The following is a 6,000-nucleotide window of genomic DNA, read 5'->3' as shown; positions in this document are numbered from 1 at the left end:
CGAACGCAACATGTTGCATTTTCTTGCGTTCTAAGGGCACGTCAAAATGATGCACGCGGATGCATCCACATACAATGCATGTCCCTGTGTACAATGTTAAAGATAGGTACGCAGGACGCATGCAGAGTAGGTGGAGCTTAAGGAAAGTAGTCCGCAGCACCACGCTGCAGACTCAAACGCTAATGTGAACTTTGCCTTATACAGTATACGCATTTTTGTATGTATAATGCAGATCTAAGATAGTGTGTACACAGTATAACCACTGATGTCAGTATTATTCTTTGTACCAGGCTCAGGCTGGATCAGTCCAGGGCAGGATTCAGTATTGTGTCTCTGGTCACTCTGAGGTACAGGGATGGAGATTTATTGCAGGAGATTGAAATTTCCTGCAGATCTGGTGACCCTGGAGCTGATAATGACAGGGCGACCCTAAAAGTTCACTCTCCTGCAGTAAATCTCAGTGATCATCAGCAGAGCAGCGGCCGCTGACTCTATACAGGACCGGCCCGAGATTTATCAGCGTCCCCTCCTCACCACATAGAGAAGCTCTACAAGGAACTCACCATCCGGCCTCCTGTCTGAGCCGCCCACAAGCTCCTCTCCGGCCGGAAGAAGATACAGCCGCGCTCCCCCACTTCAGCAGAGCAGACGGCTGCACACAGGGAGCTGTGGCTATGTCTGTGTCTGCTCCACTGTGACGCCGCCTGCACAGATAAAACAAGGCGGCCCCCTGGCGGCCTTAATCAGCTGCTTAGTGACCGGCACAGGGGGCAAATGCCCCTCTGCAACCCGGCCCAGTCCGCCCCTAAGGTCTGGTCACCGACTGCTCCATCAGCAGTCATTTCAAATCTAACAAGAGGGAGGGCTATGTAATAAAAGAGGGCGCTGTTCTAACAAAAATAACAAGAATACAGTATGTAACAGAAAGTACTGTACATAGCAAAGGAAGCTATATAATAAGGAACAACAGCATATATCACTAGAGGATGGTACTTAATAAGTGACGGTGTGATACATAATAAAAAAAATGAAACTGTAACGAAGGGACTGTGCTATACATAATAGGGCTACATTCCTGTATCTGTGGGCATTGTCGGTGTGCTTCGAGCTTTTACAGAAACATTGAGCATGTCCTATTCTGATTCTCAACATCGGACCAGATCAGGACATTCTCTGACCCTCACAGATCTCAATCACACATCCATGATTTTCACTCTGCTGTGCTGAGAGAGGGTGGAGTATGGAGAACAGGACAAACTGCTGGACTGTGAGTGAGGTGAAGGCAGTGATGTTATGGTGGATTGAGAAAGATGTGTTGTGCTAGGTTGCACAAAAGCAGCAGTCATGTCCACTTCTGTAACAGCTGATGGGCTCTCACTCACCCCAACTGTAGGTGATAAACAAGTGTAGTTTCTGTGGCCGGAAACCTATATGAGAAGACTAGGCATGGTGACTGAGTAAGAAGTAGCAGATGGGGTTGATGGGATGGCCGACAGTTGGCAAGGCCCGATGGTCCACATTTTAGCACAATGAAATTCCCACACTAAGGCATGTTGATCGCGCATACGCCGGTTCATGCTTTTAGTTGTCAAATTATTGCAATTTTTGACTCTGAGTTTTTCTTAGCAAGCTTGACAGATAACGTGTGTTGGGTCATCCTTTGCGGTCTCAAAAAGCACCCAGGCTAGGCAACTCTTGCGCCCTCTGCGAGCAGCACACTCGCAACCGGTGCTGGCCACAGACAGTTTTGGGGCTGAGGATGCAGTGCTTGTCATGGTTGCATCACTTTGTGTCTGTGTGGGAAGCCGCAACATAACCTCATCCTCCTCCACCTCATCTGCTGAGCTACTCAGCTGCATACCTGTAGGTTCACACCAAGTGGGATCTACAACCTCATCATCATCCTCTCTGTTCTCACACTCCTCACTCTGAGTAAAGGTACCGTCACACTGGACGATATCGCTAGCAATCCGATGTTGCAGCGTCCTGGCTAGCGATATCGTCCAGTGTGACAGGCAGCAGCGATCAGGCCCCTGCTGTGATATCGCTGGTCGGGGCAGAAAGTCCAGCACTTTGTTTCGTCGCTGGCTCTCCTGCTGACATCGCTGAATCGGCGTGTGTGACGCCGATTCAGCGATGTCTTCGCTGGTAACCAGGGTAAACATCGGGTTACTAAGCGCAGGGCCGCGCTTAGTAACCCGATGTTTACCCTGGTTACCATCGTTAAAGTAAAAAAAACAACCACTACATATTTACCTACCGCTGTCTGTCCTCGGCGCTGTGCTTCTCTGCTCTGGCTGTGAGCGCCGGGCAGCCGGAAAGCACAGCGGTGACGTCACCGCTGTGCTTTCCGGCCGCTGTGCTCACAGCCAGAGCAGAGAAGCACAGCACTGGGGACAGACAGCGGTAGGTAAATATGTAGTGGTTGTTTTTTTTACTTTAACGATGGTAACCAGGGTAAACATCGGGTTACTAAGCGCGGCCCTGCGCTTAGTAACCCGATGTTTACCCTGGTTACCGGCATCGTTGGTCGCTGGAGAGCGGTCTGTGTGACAGCTCTCCAGCGACGCTGCAGCGATCCGGATCGTTGTCGGTATCGCTGCAGCGTCGCTTAGTGTGACGGTACCTTTACCCTCCTTCCTTTTCCTGTCCTGACACCACAGTACAGTCCTCATGCGCCTCTGGTATCGGAGTCTCATCAGGATCATTGCCACCCTTGGTGGTTAACGGCTGGCGAAGAGGGTCTGGATTCTGCTCGGACCCTACTTCGTCCGGTCCCAGGTACAACGTGAAAAAATTTTGGGCATCGGTGCAGATGTTTTCCTCCTTTGGATTCAATGATTGTTCGGAAGCAGACCTCTGGTGCCCTTGGAATAGAATGTGTGAACAGCTCTCCCCACAGTCAGTTGGGCATTTGGCAATTTTTGAAGCCGGGGGAAACAAGGGTGATTGGGGTGCCACCTGAGGATTGTACTGTGTGTGATAAGGTGGAGAAAGAGGTGGTGCAAAGGACTGACTCGAGTTGGATTAGCAATATTGAAACCACTAAAGGCATCACCGGCAGGTAGCGTTGTCAGGATATAGCCAGAGGTCGGTACACGAAGCAGTTTAGTGTGGAAGAATATGCAGTAATCGTAGTCAGGCTATAGCCAGAGGTCGGTACACGGAGCAGCAGTAGTATCTTGAGGATAAAGGGAATCATAGTCAGGATATAACCAGAGGTCTGTACAAGGAACAGCAGTATAGATGGGAAGATAAGCAGGTAACAGTCGGCGATATAACCAGAGGTCAGTACACTGAGCATCAGTAGTATCTTGAGGTTAAGCAGCAGGTGGGAAGAAGCTAGACCAAAGGGTGGGAGCCCAATAATCTCACAATGAAAGTAGCGAAGTGCCAGGTTTAAGTAGGGTGCTCAATCAGGGGATCACAGGGTGAGAAAATGAGGAACCTGGGGTGGAGGCATCAGGAACTCAGGTTGGAGACATCAGGAACAACACAGGTACTAGTATCTGATGTAGCAAGGAACTGTCCAGATAGCTGAATAGCACAGAGGAAAGAGCTGCAGCCTGGAACACAAGAGCTGCTGGGTTTGAATGCTGACAGGAGGAGAGGCCACTTGGTGCATCGCTGGCCATCCACTGTAGCTTATGTTCTTTCCGAGCTTCATCTACACTGTGTGTGGCTGCCAAAGAAAGGGAGTCAAGTAGTCTGGCCAGTAACAGATGTTGTCAGGGGTCTGTGGATAGGACGAGATGGTGTTTGTTCAGTTGAGCTTTCATTAACACGTAACCCACGCACACGTCGAACACCAAGTCTATTCCTCCTTTCACCACGACCTCGCTTTTTCCCCCACTCATGTTGTAAGTAGCCATCCCCTCTTGTAACCTGCTGTTTCACAACCTTAGGCTTACGGCTGTCAGTCACCTGTCACTAAATGAACAATTACTATTTATTTTCTTAGTGTGCCTGAACAACACGGTTATGTTTAACAATTTTTACGTGGAAATCTGGCCTTCTGATTTGCCACTCAAACACAGTTTTAGCACAAATAATTTGTAGTAGCAAATGGGGCCTCCGGAGACTGCCACACAGTATTTCCACTTTTACTTCGATGCTGGAAGATCGATTTCACACAGGACAGGATCCTATCTATTTCACTGACACGTTCACTTTCAGCAGCAGCGCTAGAGCAGGAGCGACCTCTCTGCACTGTGACACTGAGCAAATGGCCAGCAAAACAAGATGACCGTTTTTTATATGACCAGGGACATGTGACTTCGGCAGCCAATCACAGAAGCCCTTGTGTCATGAAGTCGTGGATGGTTTCTGCACCCTGATTGGCTGCCAAAAGAGGGGGGGAAAAAAGCAGCGTATTCTGCTCCTGTAATCCCTCCATACGCTCCTCTAACCTCTCCACGCCCCTCCCCTGATCATACAGCACCACGATCTTAGCCAAAGTAATACAAATGCATTAGTGGAAACGCACTGATTTACCGAATGGTGACCGACTTTTGCACACTTTGAGTAAAAATGCTTGTGAACAGCGAACACAAATCCGAATGTGCTATGTTCATGCCGAATTTGAGATTGGCAAACATTTTCCAAACAAGTTTGCTCATTTCTAGTGACAGTGTGATGCTCCAGGGTCCTGGATGTCACAGTGGCATTGCTTTCCTCATGGGGAGAGTGATGTCATGCTTGGAAGCGATGGAGGATTCCTTTTAACAGGTAATTAGTACATACAACACCATTCTGACTTCAGGCCAGAAAGGGGGGGGGGGGGGCTCTACACACAAAATCAGGGGAGCTGCTCTCTCTTTGGCCGGGAGGAGGAGTTAGTTGCTAGGCAGTTGGGAAGATTAAGATAGTTGGTGCCAGACAGCAGACTGGAGCAGTCTGAGGCAGAAGGACGGGTGAGGGGCCATACAGCCTGAGGTGCTGTAGCTCCTAGATAGCGAGATACAGAAGGAAGAGAAGCCTTTAAGGCCCCTTCACATTAAGCGACGCTGCAGCGATACCGACAACGATCCGGATCGCTGCAGCGTCGCTGTTTGGTCGCTGGAGAGCTGTCACACAGACCGCTCTCCAGCGACCAACGATCCCGAGGTCCCCGGGTAACCAGGGTAAACATCGGGTTACTAAGTGCAGGGCCGCGCTTAGTAACCCGATGTTTACCCTGGTTACCAGCGTAAAAGTAAAAAAAAAACAAACACTACATACTTACCTACCGCTGTCTGTCCCCGGCGCTCTGCTTCTCCTCACTCCTCCTGTACTGGCTGTGAGCACAGCGGCCGGAAAGCAGAGCGGTGACGTCACCGCTCTGCTTTCCGGCTGACCGACGCTCACAGCCAGTACAGGAGGAGTGCAGAGTACAGCGCCGGGGACAGACAGCGGTAGGTAAGTATGTAGTGTTTGTTTTTTTTACTTATATGCTGGTAACCAGGGTAAACATCGGGTTACTAAGCGCGGCCCTGCGCTTAGTTACCCGATGTTTACCATGGTTACCAGTGAAGACATCGCTGGATCGGTGTCACACACGCCAATCCAGCGATGTCCACGGGAGATTCAGCGACGAAATAAAGTTCTGGACTTTGTTCAGCGACCAACGATCTCCCAGCAGGGGCCTGATCATTGGTCGCTGTCACACATAACGATGTCCTTAACGATATCGTTGCTACGTCACAAAAAGCAACGATATCGTTAACGATATCGTTATGTGTGAAGGTACCTTTAGCCAACGTGCCAGAGAGCGAAGCACAGGAGTGTGACAACAGGGGAGAATAGCTGGGACTGGGCTACATCCCTAATTGAGCGCAGACATCGGTAGCCGGAAGACCGAGCTTTTGTGGGACTCTAAGACACATAGCAGAAACCGTCAGGACCACTGGATTATATATCACCTGTTCTCCCTAACACCCAGGAGACACAGTGACACATAGAGCCTGGGTCATGATAGAGACCTTGTAAAAAGGATCGAGTCACCTGTCATATGGGTTTGTG

Source organism: Ranitomeya imitator, chromosome 3 (assembly GCF_032444005.1).
Source record: "Ranitomeya imitator isolate aRanImi1 chromosome 3, aRanImi1.pri, whole genome shotgun sequence".
Classification (NCBI taxonomy): Eukaryota; Metazoa; Chordata; class Amphibia; order Anura; family Dendrobatidae; genus Ranitomeya; species Ranitomeya imitator.
Note: the sequence above shows the minus strand (reverse complement) of the source record.